This window comes from Artemia sp. Qi Xiang Cuo, chromosome 21, assembly GCF_049724085.1.
Source record: "Artemia sp. Qi Xiang Cuo chromosome 21, ASM4972408v1, whole genome shotgun sequence".
Taxonomy (NCBI): Eukaryota; Metazoa; Arthropoda; class Branchiopoda; order Anostraca; family Artemiidae; genus Artemia; species Artemia sp. Qi Xiang Cuo.
The window spans coordinates 13,779,161-13,797,427 of record NC_142814.1 but is presented as its reverse complement, the minus strand read 5'-3'; the positions used below and the strand labels follow the sequence as shown (position 1 = coordinate 13,797,427).

Below are 18,267 nucleotides of genomic sequence, written 5' to 3'. Positions count from 1 at the left end.
TAAGTTATGCCCCAGGGCATAACTTACAACGCCTACCCCCGGGCCCTGGTGGGCTGTGTCGACACCGGAGTTTTTGTTATCAGAACTTTGAACTATTTTAACAAAATGTCTATCTAAAAATTTTTATCTGATGCATTGAGGGCGTGGAGGAGGGAGAGGGGCTAGTTGCCCTTCAATCTCTTTTGACTCATAAAAAGTGAACAAGAACTTTCAATTTACAATCAAACAAGTATTCTCTAAGGTTTATACGAACATCCTTCCATAAGAAATAATATAAAGGATTCGGAGGATACTTAAGTTACACCCCTTGACCCGAGAGCATTGGGGGAGGTGTAATCCTAAAAGAACTAATTTTTAAAACTTATGTTTAATAAAATGACTGTCTTAAAGTTTTGATTGGATATGTGCCGGGAATAATTGGGCTTGAGAGGGGGGTTATTTGGCCTCAGATCAGTTTTAACAAGTGAAAAGGGCACTAGCCCTCGGAATTTCAAATCGAATGAGCATTTTTTGAAGATTCTACGACACCCCATTCTATAAAAACCTAATATTCCCCCAGGGCGTAAACTAAAACCCTTGCCCTGAGAGTTGTGGGGGATTGTCCTCCTCAAAAACATATTTTCTATCTGGAAATCAACTACGCTGAACAAAATGGCTATCTCAAAAATTTTTATTGGATGTATTTGGGGGAATGAAGGGCGTGGGGGGGGGGAGGTCTAGTTGCCCTCCAATCACTTTCGACTATTAAAAAGGGCACTAGCCCTGTGAATTTCCAATAGATGGAGCGTTTTTTTAAGTTTCTACGACAACTCCTTCTATAAAAACCCTATATGCCCCTAGGGTAGAGTTTAAAACTCTTGCCGAGGCTTGTGGGGGAGTGTCCTCCTCAAAAACATATTTTCATTTGGAAATCAGCTACACTGAACAAAAAGGCTATCTCAAAAGTTTGATTGCATGAGTTTGGGGAAATGAGGGGCGTAGGGGGGGGGGGGCTAGTTGCTCTCCAATCACTTTTGACTATTAAAAGGGCACTATCCCTTTGGATTTCCAATCGAATGAACCTTTTTTGAAGTTTTTACAACAACGCCTATTATAAAAACCTTATATACCCCCAGGGGATATCTTAAAACTCTTGCCCTGAAGGTTCTGGGGGAGTGTCTTCCTCAAAAAAATATTTTATATCTGGGAATCAGCTACACTAAACAAAATGGCTATCTCAAAAGTTTCATGGGATGTGTTTGGAGAAATGATTGGTGTAGGGGGGGGGCTAGTTGCCCTCCAATCACTTTTGACTTTTAAAAAGGGCACTAGCTCTTTAATACCCAATCAAATGAGCCTGTTTTAAAGTTTCTACGACAGTGCCTCTTATAATGACCTTAAATGCTCCCATGGCATAACTTAAAACCTTTGCCCTGAGGTTTGTGGGGGAGTGTCCTCCTCAAAAATATATTTACAATCTGGAAATCAACTACGCTGAACAAAAATGGCTATCTAAAAATTTTGATTGGATGTGTTTAGGGGAATGATAAGCGTAGGGAGGGGGGCGGGCTAATTGCCCTCCAATCACTTTTGACTATTAAAAAGGGCAATATCCCTTTGAATTTCCAATCGAATGAACCTTTTTTGAAGTTTCTACGACAACGCCTTCTATAAAAACCTTATATGCCCCCAGGGCATAACTTAAAACACTTGCCCTGAAGGTTCTGGGGAGTGTCCTCCTCAAAAACATATTTTCTATCTGGAAATCAACTACGCAGAACAAAAATCGCTATCTCAGAATTTTGATTGGATGTGTTTCGGGTAATTATGGGCGTGGGGGGGGGGGCTAGTTGCACTCCAATCACTTTCGACTATTAAAAAGGGGCACTAGCTCTTTAATTTCCAATCGAATGAGCCTGTTTTGAAGTTTCTACGACAACGCCTTCTATAAAAACCTTATATGCCCCCAGGGCATAACTTAAAATCCTTGCCCTGAGGGTTGTGGGGGAGCGTCCTCCTCAAAAATATATTTTCTATCTGAAAATCTACTACGCTGAGCAAAATGGCTATCTGAAAATTTTGATTGGATGTGTTTGGGGAAATGATGGGCTTGGGGGGGGGGGAGGGGGCTAGTTACACTCCAATCACTTTCGACTATTAAAAAGGGCACTAGCTCTTTAATTTCCAGTCGAATGAGCATGTTTTGAAGTTTTTATGACAACGCCTTCTATAAAAACCTTATGTGCCCCCAGGGCATGACTTAAAACCCTTGCCCTGAGGGTTGTGGGGGAGTGTCCTCCTCAAAATATATTTTCTATCTGGGAATGAACGACGCTGAAAAAAGTGACTATCTCAACATTTTTATTGGATGTGTTTGGGGGAAGAGGGGACATGGGGGGGGCTAGTTGCCCTCCAATCATTTTGGACTATTAAAAAGGGCAATAGCCCTTTAATTTCAAATCGAATGAGCCTGTTTTGAAGTTTCTACGACAACACCTTCTTTAAAAACCTTTATATGCCCCCAGGGCATAACTTAAAACCCTTGCCCTGAGGGTTGTGGGGGAGTGTCCATCTCAAAAATATATTTTCTATTTGGAAATCAACTACGCTGTTATTTTTATTCGATTCAAACTTGATTTGCATAAAGTTTCATAAAGTTGATTGCATAAAGTTGATTTGCATAAAGTTGATTGCAATTTAAGTTTCACTCGTTTTAAGTTTTATTTATTCATTTACATTAATACGATATATTGTATGTTTTGTTCGCATTGATTGTTTATTTAATTTCTGTTCGGTTTAAGTTTCATTTATACTTTAATAGCAAAATATTTGTTTTCGTTTTAAGCTAGATTTTCATATTCAATCTAAGCATTACTCGCTTTAAGATCTATTTATTCATTTATATTATTACTTGCTGAATGTTTTTGCTCTGATCGTTTATTTAATTTCTGTTCGCTTTAGGTTTCATTTATTCTTTAATAGTAATTTCTGGTCGTTTTGAGTTCTAATTTTAACAGGTATTTGTATCTCCTGAGGTTAAGTTTAAAATGGCCTTTACTTTTCTTTGAAAAACTTATTTTTGGGAAAGTTTTTTTTTAATTAATTTTTGTTCGTTTTTGATTGCAAAAAGTTCCAAGTTTTTTTTTTGCATGGGGGGGGGGGGTGCGTACTGTCCGAGTATTTTTGAATTTAAAATGCGGATCTAGAACTTTCAATTCAAATCGAATGAGGCTTTTATCAAAGTCTATACGATTACCTCTTTGATAAAAACCTTATATATGAACAATAGACAGCTTGCATAACTTGTGGACAGCGATTGACAACAATGAATGGATTGAAAAAACAGCTCCAATAAGGGGGTTTAGACCATTTCACTTGCTGACACAAATGTATCACGGCCGTTTGGAATTAACGTTAATAGCAATTTGTGTGCCAAAACAATTTTGCATCCATCATAGAGTATGCATTTTAACATTAAAACTCAAGAACTATTATAGATTTCAAATGTGTTCGTCCTATAAAAAACCCTTTCCAAGGAGTTATAAGCCCCCCTTAATAAGTTATACCCCAGGGCATTACTTAAAACACCTACCCATCGGACCTGGTGGGCTGTCTTTACACCGGAGTTTTTGTTATCAGAACTTTGAACTATTTTAACAAAATGTCTATCTCAAAATTTTTATCTGATGCACTGAGGGCGTGGAGGAGGGAGAGGGGCTAGTTGCCCTTCAATCTCTTTTGACTTAAAAAGTGAACAAGAACTTTCAATTTACAATCAAACGAGCCTTCTCTAAAGTTTATACGAGCATCCTTCCATAAGAAATAATATGAAGGATTCGGAGAACCCTTAAATTACAACCCTTGCCCTGAAGGCTTTGGGGGTGTTGTAATCCTCAAAGACCTAATTTCTAGAACTTAAAACGGCTGTCTTAAAATTTTGATTGGATGTGTTTGGGGGAAAGGTGGGCGTGAGGGAGGGGTTAGTTGCCCTCAAATCACTTTCGACTATTACAAAGGGCACTAGCCCTCAGAATTTCCAATCGAATGATCCTTTTTTGAAGTTTCTACGACACCGCCTTCTATAAAAACCTTATATGCCCCCAGGGCATAATTTAAAACCCTTGCCCTGATGGTTGTGGGGGATTGCTTCAAAAACATATTTTCTATCTGGAAATCAACTACGCTGAACAAAATGACTATCTCAAAATTTTTATTGGATGTGTTTGTGGGAATGATCGGCGTGGGGGGCTAGCGGACCTCCAATCTATTTCGACAATTAAAAAGGTCACTAGTTCTTTGAATTTCCAATCGAATGAGCCTGTATTGAAGTTTTTGTAACAACAACTACTATACAAATTTTATATGCCCCCAGGGCATAACTTAAAACCCTTGCCCTGATGGCTCTGGGGGAGTTTCTTCCTCAAAAACATATTTTCTATCTGGAAATCAGATGCACTGAACAAAATGGCTATCTCAAAAGTTTGATTGGATGTCTTTGGGGAAATGATTGGTGTAGGGGGGGGGGACAGCTGCCCTCCAATCACTTTCGACTATTAAAAAGGGCGCTAGCCCTTTAATTTCCAATCGAATGAGCCTGTTTTGAAGTTTCTACGACAACACCTTTTATAAAAACCTTAAATGCTCCCAGGGCATAACTTAAAACCTTTGCCCTGAGGGTTGTGGGGGAGTGTCCTCCTCAAAAATGTATTTTCTAACTGTAAAACAACTACGCTGAAAAAAAGAGCAATCACAGAAGTTTTATTGGATGTTTTGCGGGGACGGTGGGGCGGGGGGGGGGGCTAGTTGCCCTCCAATCACTTTCAACTATTAAAAAAGGCACTAGACATTTGAATTTCCAACAAAGTGAGCTTGTCGTGTAATTTCTGCGACAGAAACTTCTATAAAAACCTTATATGCCCCCAGGGCATAGCTCAAAACCATTGCCCCATGGGTTGTGGGGCGTTTTCTCCTCAAAAACATATTTTCTGTTATGAATTCAACTCCACTGAACAAAAATGGCTATCTTGAAATTTGTGTTGGATATGTTTGGGGGAATGATGGGTGTGGGGGGGGGCCTAGTTGCCACCCAATCCTTTCTAACGATTGACAGGGGCACTATCCCTTTGAGTTTCCAAACGATTGAGCCTGTTTTGAAGTTTGTACCACAACGCCGTCTATAAAAATTTTATATACCTTCAGGGTATAACTTAGCACCCTGATTCTGAAGGCGGTTTGGGGAGTTTTCTTCTCAATAACATACTTTCCGTCTAGTAATACAGAGTACTGAACAAAAGAGATATATTAGGATTCCGAGTGAACATGCTGCCAGAAATGATTGGTGTGAGGGGGAGGGGGCTAGGGGCCATCCTGTCACTTTTCAAGATTTTGAAGGGCACTGGCCCTGTGAATTTCCAGTCGAAAGGGCCTGTTCTCAAGTGACCACAATAATGTCCTCTCCAAAAGCCGTATATGCCCCCAGGGCATAACAGAAGGCCCTTGCCCTGAGAGTTGTGAAAGAGTATCCTCCTCAAAAATATATTTTCTATCTGGAATATCAACTACGCTGAACAAAATGGCTATCTCAAAATTTTGATTGGATGTGTTTGGGGAAATGATGGGCGTGGGGGTGAGGAGGGGGCTAGTTACACTCCAATCACTTTCGACTATTAAGAAGGGCACTAGCTCTTTAATTTCCAATCGAATGAACCTGTTTTGAATTTTTTACGACAACGCCTTCTCTAAAAACTTTATATGACCTCAGGGCAATACTTAAAACCCTTGCCCTGAGGGTTGTGGGGGATTATCCTCCTCAAAATATATTTTCAATCTGGAAATCAACAACGCTGAATAAAATGACTACCTCAAAATTTTGATTTGATGTGTTTGGGGGAAGGATGGGCGTGGGGGGGGGGCTAGTTGCTCTCCAATCGTTTTCGACTATTAAAGGGTACTAGAACTCTTGATTTTCAATCGAATGAGCCTCTTTTGAAGTCTCTACGACGACCTCTTCCATATGAAGTGCCCTGCTGAAGGAAAAAAATAAATAAATAATAGTGCCAACATCGTTGCCTGTATGGCCTAGGTTGCCACATATGCAACTACGTCACGATTATAAAATGTCAATTCCACAGGACAACTTCTATGGGTGTCATACGTTGAACAGAATAGCTAAGAGAACGGACTAGTGCAGCCTAGCAGAAAAAGTCTGGCACATATTCTTGTTAACTGTACACCAATGACCTTTTTGATGTCCTGTGTTAACACTAGGCATTGTCAAAGCCAATCGCCATCAGCCATTTTGCGAAGGTATTTACATAAGCTTTCCAAATGTCCATAGTAATTAAACGTTTTGCTCTTCTGATACTAGCATGCACTTACTGGCAGAAAGTCCCAGAAAGTCTTCTCGCACTGCATCTTTGAAGTCTGTACTTTACTATAGGGACCAAGACCTTCTGCCAAGATTTATCGGTAGATTCGTCAACTATTAAAGAGATGTGAACTTTTTTAGTTCAAAAGAAAGCACATCTCTTTCTGCTGGGGCAATAACGTGTCTAATTATCCCACTAGTTTTAGTTCTGCCCTGATTGAAACTTTTACAAAGTTCTGAGTCTCCAAAAGCATTTTTTAGGACTGGTATTAAAGTGTCCATTTTTCTAATGGGAATGTCTTCCAAGACAACCCACGACGTAAACTTCGAGCTTGCTTGAATTATAGACTCAGCATGTAATTTTTTGGGAAGGTCTTCATACTGCAGCATTGATATCTGATTGTTCTGAACCCTCCACTTATGGATTCGTGTTTAGTTTTTATAGAATTCGTGTTTAGTTTTTGTATCAAGTAACAAAAACTTAACAAAAATAAAACTAGTTTTAAAATTTTCAATTATTTTTCTAGTTTAAATTAAAAGATTAAAATTATTGCTCAGATACCATGAATATTTTTGCAGTTTATAACTTTAGCGATTCTGAACTGAAAACTAAAATAAAACAAAACTTGATTTTTTTTTCAATTTATACGTCACGTCACTCATTACGTCATATATGGTTATTAGTACACAATCGGTGTTAGATATTACGTCATGTCCATTTATTACGTCATATAGGGTTATGATTGCTTAAACAATCAAATATCTTTGAAAATATGAAAAGACATCTAAAATGCAGTTTTTTGTAAAACGTGATTCTATTTTTAAATTTTGTAGTTTTTTGATTAAAAAAGGCACTAGAACTTTCAATTTCTGTTCAAATAAGCCCTCTCGTAAAGTTCTAGGACATCTGGGTCAATACGATCACCCCCGGGGAAAAGAAAAAAAAAAGGCAAATAAACACGCATCCGGGATCTTTCTTCTGGCAAAAAATAGAGAATTCCACATTTTTGCAGATAGGAGCTTGAAACCTCTAAAGTAAGGTTCTCTGATACGCTGAATCTGATGGTGTGATTTTCATTAAAATTCTATGACATTTAGGGGGTGTTTTAGTTTTTTTTTTAAATAAGGCAAATTTTCTCAGGCTCGTAACTCTTTATGGGTATGACTAAACTAATATATTTATATGTATGAAACTTATATATTTCAATTCAGCACAAAAATTCGATTCTTTTGATGTATCTATAGATATTAAAATTCCGTTTTTTAGAGTTTCGGTTACGATTGAGACGAGTCACTTTTACTATGCAGTCCGTTACCACGAACTGTATGATTTATAAAGAACTATATCTATCCTTTAAGAACTATATTGTATGACGTCATTTATGGTTGTAACATATTATATATGCTTTTATATATTATGACGTCATGCATCAATATAAAAGCATGCAAAGAGTCAAGTGATCTCAGTATGATAAAATTAAAAAGAGGAAAAAGTCTATGGCTTTTTCTTAATTGGAATAGTAAGAGACGACATAGCTACATCCTACGATTATGACGTCATTGATCAATCTTTAACATGAAATATGCAGTTTTTCGAAAAAAAATTTATTCTATTTTAAAAAAAATTTTTTTTAATTACAAAAGGTTTTCAACCCAATTAATTTCCTTCAAAATGAGCCATTAAACAACTCTCTACGATGTTCCAGTGCCAAGCTATCTGTAAAAAAAAAGAAAAAAAAAGATGCCGTTTAGGCAGAATGCTGTAGTAGCTACCACTTTTCTTGATTTTCAATTCAACATATTTCCCTTGCTGTTTAAACCAAGGGACAGAAAGTTTCCTATATAGGGGTTTCAGACAAGACGGTTCTAATGAGTATTTTTTGTTTTGATCTGACTCTTTTTTTTAGGAGTTATGGGTTTTTATGTTTCTTAACATTCGACGTGACCGTCTCTTACTAAGTTGCTAGCTACCGCTGCAACCTGGATATTATTCCCGCAAATCCATCTGTTGACTCCTTCAAAAGAAATTTCAAAAGACATCTGAAATCTTGAGGTATCGGAACGATACTCAGATACCTTTAAGTACCTGGCACCGTGAATGTAGGAATAAATAAAAAAACGCTTTTATTCTTCTTCTTCCTTATAAATTTACAGAGTTTCTAGGATCAATTTAATTTTACTCATCAAATAAAAGCTATATACAAATTCTTTGGCACTCTAAATGTTGACAGCTTGTTTAGTTGTAACAGTTTTTGCGCGATTTTTATTCTAATTTTTGTAGAAGCTGAAGATACATCCTCAAAACCTAGGTCAGGGGGGAGACTTGGATGAGGAGAGGGCAGTTGCCCCATCCCCTGCCACATAACAAATTACGCCCCTTCTTATCGGTCTTTACTATAGATAATGCAACACGTTTGCCCCTGACTTAAACAGGAAAGTAGATGTGAAATTTAAAATATATTAGTGGGGATATTGATTCTACTTTGGCCCTACTTTTTTCGAAAATTCCGATCATGTAGTTTTTTTTTATGAAGCAACTTTAATGTTTGGCTACCCAAATTATTCTAGGAAGGCAATTGAAATTTAAAAAATTCCGTCAGCTAGACGGAAGTCCCTGACGATATATCGGCCTCTATTATTTTCAATTTTTTTTTTTTTTGTCTGCTGGCTGCATTACCCTCATTTTTCTCCGATATTTAGTGTTATCATTTTTTTTTCTTGTTTGTCATATGTCAATCTGCTTGTAGCCCTTTCTGTCTTTAACAGTTAACAGAACTAATGTAATTTTATTTCATCTAATATTTTACCATTTTAAAGTTATAATTACCTGTACTATAATACACATTATCGTTCTGATAACAAGAGACTTAAGTCAGACAGACGGCCTTTTAAACTGGGGAGCACAGCTGTAGGCTACACGAAACAAAATCATATTTAATCTTTTTCTGCCAGCCTCTTTGCGCTTCTGTGCTCTGAAAATTGCAAAGCGTCGTAAAATATGTCAGCAAAATAAGTTAAATATCGGTAAAATATGTAAATTACGTAAAATAGGTCAAATACAAATTTTACGTGGTTCCGTAAAATTTTCTTCAGCGTAGTTGAAAGGTCTGGAAATTATGTCTTTGAAAACCCCCATACCTTCTCTGAAAACCTCCATACCTTCTCAAGAATAGAACATAATTTGCACTTTACTAAAAGAAAAGGACTATGGATTGTCAGTTTAGTAGCCTATACATATATGATATTTATTCCTTAAAGTTTTAATAAATTTTTTTATTTATTACAGTTAAAAAGTTTAAACATTTTAAACATAATTAAGAATCAACTTTTAAGAGTCAAATCTGAATGGAGGGATGTCAGCCTCCCCCCCCTCCGATCATTCCTCGAAACATATCCGATCGAAATTTTAAGAGGGCTATTTTGTTCAGCATTTTTGAAAGTCCTCAGGACAAGGGCTGTAAGTTACGCAATTGGTTCATTATTTACACTTGGTATATGTTATTGAGAAAGGTATGCATGTTTGAACTTTACTTTCCAAGAAGACGAAGGGTATTCAGGTGAGTATTTCAGAGAATTTTGAGGGGATTATTGAACTAAATCAAAACACGTTATGTGTATACGGATTTTCAAAAGTGTTCAACAAAGGCATAATTGAGTAAATTAATTTGGAAAATTCAGAAATAATACGGAAGATGATCAAAAAGGAAATATTTGCATGATTTAAATACTAATCCAACTACTACCACTACTACTACAACACTACTCCATTTACAGTATTAAGGGGAAACTTGAACTAAATTAACCGACGCTACGTGCATGCACATAGTCAAAATAGCGTATCTCAAGAGTCGATTTGGGTTTTAAGTCGAACCTTTCAGAGAATATTTAAAGGGGAAGATCATATCACGAAAAGGCAATATGTGCAAGATACAGACATACAGGTTATCAAAAGGACATATCAGCAATGGCCAATGGTATTAAGTTTAAACTTCCGGGACTTAATGAGAGGGATGTTCAACCGACCAAACGTCAATAGGTTAGTGCTACTGCTGCTAGTAGTACTACCGCTATTCAATACTACTATTTTCACTACTATTACAACTATGCCTAAGGGCATGAAAGTGAAATTTTTAAGTAATTTTGAAGGGGGAAGATGAGCTGAATCAGAACACGCCCTGTATTCAGGTCGTCAAGAGGGTGTAACAGCAATATCTACAGTTAGGTATGTGAAGTTGAAACTAACACGGCTTGTTATGAGGGTTGTTACACTAACCAAAAGAAAATATTTGAATCCTAATACTTCTGCTTCTACTCACACTATTATTATTGTTATTATTATTACTACCTCTATTACTGTTACTGCCACTAAAGCTTAGGCCACAACAATTAATTTTACAGCTGCTACTACTACTACTACTGAGACTAAGCGACAAATCAAGACGTTAAGGTGATAAAGGATATCAATGTGATAAATTTGGGATATACAGAAGCTGTATGGAACTAAATCGAAACACACTATGCCAACACAAGTTGTCAAGTGGACGCATCAGAAATGCTTCGGGAATGGTTGATGGTATCTATTGAACTGAAACCTTCACCATGTGTTGAAGGGGATGTTGAAGAAACCAAAAGGTGCTATGCCCATATTGCTACTAATACTGCTACAACTATTGCTACTGCACAAGCTAAGAGTATTAAGGTAAAGCTTTTGAGGAATATTTAGGTGGATGTTGAACTAAATAAAAAAAAAAACAACTCTGAGCCTGTGGACTTTCAAAAATGTGACAAAGCAATATCTGAAGAACAGCTTATATTATTAATTTAGAACTTTAAGGGTAAGTTGTTGGGGATTTTGAACTAGCCAGAAGGCACTATATGTATACTTATAATCCAACCACTAAGTTAATGCATCTAATGACGCTAAAGGTACTGAGATGAAAATTTTAGGAAATGTGTATGAGTTTCAATTAAAGGAAAAAACTGTAGGAATACAGGTTTTCGAAAGAGTATATAAGCAATGCCATAGGCAGCACCACTATAATAGCTAGGACTAGCACTGGTACTTTCAATTGAGCTAATACAATCCAAAACCAAAAATTCTGGTACGCTTTTTAACAGTAACAAGAAGTTAGGAGGCAAACAGGCCCTTCTCTCAAGCCCCTTCATTTTCCAAACGCATTCAGTGAAAATTTTGAGGCATCCATTTTGTTCAGCATAGTAGAACGGTCCAGCAACTATATCCTTAGGATTATTAAGTAAGTCAACCCCCCACAATTATGAAATTTGCATATTATAATTTAAAAATAAATTTTTGATTAAAATAAATCAAACGGATTTGTGTTCTTTTTTGCATATACCACACCTCAGAAATATATTCAGAACGACTGGGGTAATAAGTTGAAAATTTTAGGATACTGCTATTGCTACTTCCACTCTTACAATTTAAATAATTAAAAAGAGTGTTACCCGGTTGAAAAAGAGCATAGATAGAATCTTTTGGGGGTGATATTAAGTTTTTTTTTTCAGGTCAACTTCTGAAGCTATAAAATTAAATTATAAAATATTGTTTGTGTCAGGATTAAAAATTGTTGAAAAAGTTTCTCCAACATAAAAATAGCAACCCATACTATGGATTTTTATAGAAAAAAACTGAAAAGATATAAAATATTATTATTTGCATGAAAAAGACTATTTCAATAAAAAAAAAACAGAAATTAATTTTTCCATAAAAAAAAACTTTTTCCACGAAACAAGTTTTTCAAAGAAAAGTGAAGAGCTCCATTAAGCCAAGAATTAGTAAAAATAAAGTCAAATCTTCCAAGCGTAAAACTACCACAAATTGCTATCAATAAATAAATGAAACTCAAAACGAACAGAAATTAAAACAAATAGCCAAGTCAAACTCAAAACGAGCAAAATTTAACATGAGTAGGGCTGATAACCCAAATGCCTTCACAGGACCAGAGCACAAATTGCACTTAACTGAAAACCTAATATTTTTGAAATGTTTTCACTTTTCTTACTTTCATAAATAAAAAAATATCAAAACTTTTAAGGAATAAATATCACTATATGTCAACTAAACTGACAATCCCCGGTCATTTGTATTTTTTTTAGTTTTTTCTCTCAATAAAGCGCATTTGCTCAGTTATTTTAGTTGTAGTTTTTGTCATTTTTGTAGTTGCTTTTTTTTCAATAAAGCGCAAAGTGCAATACCTCAGTGCATAAAATTGAGTCGGCAAAAAGAAAAATCGACCAAAAAAGAATGTCGTATAGGAATTCTGGCGAATTTCCCAGTGTAAAATTTTCCCTGAAAAGTTCACCCCCCCCCCTGGACACTTCCCTCTTCATAGAAAATCCCTCCAGCAGAAATTTCACCCCCCCCCCCCGACCCAGAAAATACATGCAGACTGCCCAATAACAAATACTATTCGTAAACAACGGGCTAATTTTATAACTTAGACCTTTCCCTAAGGGTTGTGAGGGGTCATGTTATCTCTAGAGGCATAATTATTGGGTCTTTAAACTATACTGAACAAAAATAGCTATTTCAAAATTTTGAACGAAGATTTTTGGAAAAAGAGGGCGTGGGAGTAGGCCTAGTTGCCCTCCAATCTTTTTGGTCACTTCAAAAAGGTACTTAAACTTTTAATTTCAGCTCCGTTGAGCCCTCTTTCAGCATTCTAGGACCAGTGGGTCGATATGATCACCCCTGGGGGAAAGAAAAACACATAAACAGGCATCCAATATCTTTCTTTTAGCGAAAAATACAAAATACCACATTTTTGCAGATAGTAGCTTGGAACCTCTACAGCAGGGTACTTTGATACTTTGAATCTGATCGTAAGATTTGACTTTTGGATTCTTTGACTCTCAAGGGGTGTTTCCCTCTTTTTTGAAAATCAGGCAAACATTCCCAGGCTCTCGGCTCACTAATTAAAATTCCGTTTTATAGAGTTTCGGTTACTATTGAGCCATGTCACTTTTACTTACAGTTCGTTACCACGAACTAATTGATTTCTTTAAGATTTAACAATAATTTAAAGAGTATTATTTAGATTATATTGTTTAATTTGCTAAACATATCCCCCGCCTTGGAAGGTTCTCTATATACATAAAATTGAGCGTCCACAGAGAAAGTTTGACAAATAAAAATAATAAGGAATAGAAAGATCTTCGGAATATTCTTTCAAGATATAGGCTGAAAATGTGTTGTATATCGTTAAGTATATTTTTATGTCTATTTACAATTCTTTTTCGTCTTTCTGGGGTTCAGTTATCAGTTATCAAGAGTAAGATAAATGTTAACACTGTAATTTTTGCCACAAGAGGAAGAGATTAAGGATGAGGCAACACCCTTTCTAAGGGGAGAGGGGAATAAACTAAAGCCCATAGTATACATGGCACTTGTGTTGTAATAAATTTGATTTTTATTCGGCCATAAAGTAACTCATTTCAGAATGAAGACACGCGAAGTCTATTTGAAAAAAAAAGATGTGAAAACAGCTAATTCTAAGAAAAGACGTTAACTTTAATGGGTTAATACCATTCCGAAACTTTTAGGTTGACTTACTGTTAATTAATATCATCAAAGTCACAACTAAGTGAATTTTAGTGAACTTAGTGAATTGAAAGCTAGGTCAACTTAGACAACAGGAAACTTAACACAAGACTGTACACAAGACTAACACAAGACTCAAGAAGTCAGCACAGTTCAATAAATTTTATATGCTCGATTAAAAACCATTAATAAAAGATTTTATCCCCGCTGCGGCCCTTGAGGCACGCTGCAAAAAAAATAAGAAACGACACCATCTGATCATTTTGTAACAAAAAAACTGTTATTGACCCACCATGATTCTAATTATCATCCTGACTAAGAGCTCTAGAGCACCCATATTTCTATGTTCTTGTAAAGTGGTTCCATAGTCAAAACTATAAAAAGCTCGCATAAAAGTTAAACAGTAATAAAAGTTAAAAAAAAATGGAATAGAAAACAGTTTAATATAGGTTGTAGACGTCATTAGTCTTGAGTATACTGTCAAATTCAATCCAAAAGTGTTCTCATATTCTAATGTGTAATTTCACAGAGTTATTTTCATGCAATTTTCTTATTCTTAATAAAACAATTTTTAAGGATTTTTTCTAATTATCCAAGAAAATGTAATAAAAGGTTTGTAAAATTTAAAAATAGTTTATATATATATAATTAAAAATATCCTTAGGTTATGCTGACATTTTAGAAAGGGTTTTCATATGTACTGCAGACAAAAATTTCCTGAGACCACAAAATTAAATACACAGAAAAGTTTTTCTCTAGCATGAGTTCTTTGATAATTTTGAAAGGCCATATAAAGGCCATTATGGTTTTCTAAAACCATAATGAAAGCATAATTCCCCATCCCCCTCCTTCCGAACTTCTATGACCGTTGGTTCGATACAATTACCCATAGGAAACCAAGAAATAAAAATCCACCCGCCTCCGTGATCTTCCTTTGGGCAAGAAGTACAAAACTCGAAAATTTTGTAAACATAATCACCTATTTACAGAAGTAAGATATTTCTCACTATAATTCATCAGGCTTTTCGTCAGTATGAGTTATTTTATGACGAGATAAACTGGAACTTGAAGCATAATATTTCTTACAAATTTCGCATTGATAAGGTTTTTCTCCAGCATGAGTTTTTTGATGATGAGACAAAGCAGAACTTGAAGTAAAAACTTTCTTACATACATCACATTCGAAAGGTTTTTCTCCAGTATGAGTTCTTTGATGATCCGAGAGGGTTCTTTTTAGGCCGAATGTTTTGTCACATATGTCACATTTGAAAGGCTTTTCTCCAGTTTGAGTTATTTGATGAACTGAAAGATTGGATTTTTGGGTGAACTTTTTATCACATATATCACATTTGAAAGGTTTTTCTCCAGTATGTGTTCTTTGATGATCCGAAAGGGTGCTTTTTAGGCCGAATGTTTTGTCACATCTTTCACATTTGAAAAGCTTTTCTCCAGTATGAGTTCTTTGATGATCTGACAGATTGGTATTTTAGGGCGAATGTTCTGTCACATATTTGACATTCGAAAGGTTTTTTTCCACAATGCGTTCTATGATGATTCGATAAAGCACTTTTATGGAAGAATGTTTTGTCACATATTTCACCTTTGAAAGGCTTTTCTCCAGTATGTGTTCTTTGATGTTCCGAAAGGGTGCTTTTTTGGCAGAATGTTTTGTCACATTTGTGACATTTGAAAGGTTTTTCTCCAGTATGAGTTCTATGATGATAATATAAACCAGAACTTGAAGTAAAACCTTTCTTACATATATCACATTCGAAAGGTTTTTCTCCAGTATGTGTTCTTTGATGATCAAAAGGGTGCTTTTTAGGCCGAATGTTTTCTCACATATGTCGCATTTGAAAGGCTTTTCTCCAGTATGAGTTATTTGATGAGCTGACAGATTGTTTTTTTGGGCGAATGTTCTGTCACATATATGACATTCGAAAGGTTTTTTTCCAGTATGCGTTCTTTGATGATGCGATAAAGCACTTTTATGGAAGAATCTTTTGTCACATTTATCACATTTGAAAGGTTTTTCTCCAGTATGAGTTCTTTGATTATAAGATAAACGAGTACCTGAAGTAAAACCTTTCTTACATATATCACATTTGAAAGGTTTTTCTACTGTGTGAGAAACCTCCTGTTTTGCCGTATCACTTTCAGCATATACACAAATGTGACTTGTTATCTCATCTTGACAATTAAAATTGATTTTTTTTTTTAGACATACTTTTGTAAATCTTGTGCTACTAGGTAATCCACATCCATGTTTGCTGCTATCATTATCATAGAACGCTCCAACAGGGTAAACTGAAATAATTACATTCACTCACCATAAACCACCAAAACTCTTTTTTTTTATTTGGTACACAAATCAACTTTTAACATTATAACCATAAACATTTATAATAAAATTAATTATAAAAACTCTCACATTGATACATAATTTATAAGAGCTAATTTTAGGCATTAGTCTTAGGTAGGTATCCTGATAGTTAACTGGGAATTCTGGTGTAACTTCCTCCCTCTTTTTATCAGCAAAACTATGTGAACTAATATTTTTGCAAAAAATCAAGACGTTTCCCGCAATCAAACAGCGAATAACACAAACTAAAGTATAACATGACAACGAAAAAAATTGTATAACTATGCAATATAACATAATATGTGTATATATATATATATGTATAATTTAAATAAATATTAAAAATTAAAAAAAAATTATACAAGTATATGAAAGAAATTATTATAACACAAATAAATGCGATTATGAAAACCCTGAATTGAAACAGTTTTCATCTGTCTTTCAAACCCAAGGGCTCCATGTGGCCAAGAAGGCTTTTAAAAAATAATAAATTTAAGTCACTGTTATGACCTCATCGATTGCACTTTACTTTCAATTCTAGAATTTAGAATTTTAATTTATTTCAATTTTTCATATATTTAATTTTTCATTTGTTTTAATTTTTTACATGAAACATATATTTATTAAATTCAGGGTTTTAGTAATCGCATTTATTTGTGTTATAAGAATTTTTTTCATACATTTGCATAATTTTTTTAAATTTTTAATATTTATTTAAAATATATATATATATATATATATATATATATATATATATATATATATATATATATATATATATATATATATATATATATATATATATATATATATAAATATTATATATAATTTAAATAAATATTAAAAATAAAAAAATTATACAAGTATACGAAAAAAATTATTATAACACAAATAAATGCGATTATTAAAACCCTGAATTTAAACAGTTTTGATCTGTCTTTCAAACCCAAGGGCTCCATATGGCCAAGAAGGCTTTTAAAAAATAATTTGAAAAATAATAAGTTTAAGTCACTGTTATGACCTCATCGATTGCACTTTACTTTCAATTCTAGAAGAGGCAATACCTTAAAAAAAATATATTTATTTTAATTTTTCTATCACCCTTTTATCGAAGTAGCTGATTGAACATCAAATAACTTATCGCTTCTTTGGTGACAGTCAAGACCGGATTTTTTTTTTGGGGGGGGGGGGTAGTCCAAAATTTTTTTCGGGGGGTGGAGGGTTTACACAAAAGACGAATAAAAAATTTTTATATCCATTTTTGTTGCGTTTTTACGAGTCAGACAAACATTTCGGGGGGGGGGGAGTATTCAAACCCCCCTCCCCTTGGTACGGCTTTGGTGACTGTGTTTCATTAGAGTGGAGTTGTACTTAAGCATTTATTGAAGAAAATGAATATATTATGGAGTCGTAGGCTATATAGTAATATTATTAAGGCCTACTATTGTTATTTAGCACAGCAAAATCCGAAGACCTCTATGGCAAAAGCTTTGCCCTAGAAATAAAAAGAAAATATCTCATATTTTTATAATTGTAAAAAAGTTATAATGATTTCCAAAAGACAAAAAAGCTAATCATATGCTATAAACCACTTCAAGGGTTTATAAGTTATGATTACATTAGAATACACGTGTTACCAGTGGAGTGCATGTGATTAATGTTGTTATTCGCCCAGTTGCCCATGACCATTCAGTTAACAAGTTGCAGATAAGTATCTCTTTTAAATATTTTTGTTATTTTTTACGGATTACACCCGGGATACTTAATATTGAGCGGAAAAGTTGGATAAGATGAATGCTCGAACTCACATTTTGGACAAGCAAATATACAAAACAATATAAGGACATCGGAGGCATACTTTTTTTGACCTCTCCGTCAATGTTCAACTCTACTTTAAGATGATCACCATTATCTTGACAATATGAAGAGATGCCAGGATAAACAGAAAAAAAAAATTGGCTTCATTTCCCATAAATAAATCCGAATGTGTACTTGCAG

The 18,267-nt window shown here is 34.8% G+C and overlaps 1 pseudogene; it reads right to left on the bottom strand.

Annotated features, from left to right (window-relative positions):
- Positions 1 to 14,599: 14,599 nt before the first annotated feature.
- On the bottom strand, positions 14,600 to 17,958 carry LOC148939261 (uncharacterized; annotated as a pseudogene).
- Between the last annotated feature and the right edge of the window lie 309 nt (positions 17,959 to 18,267).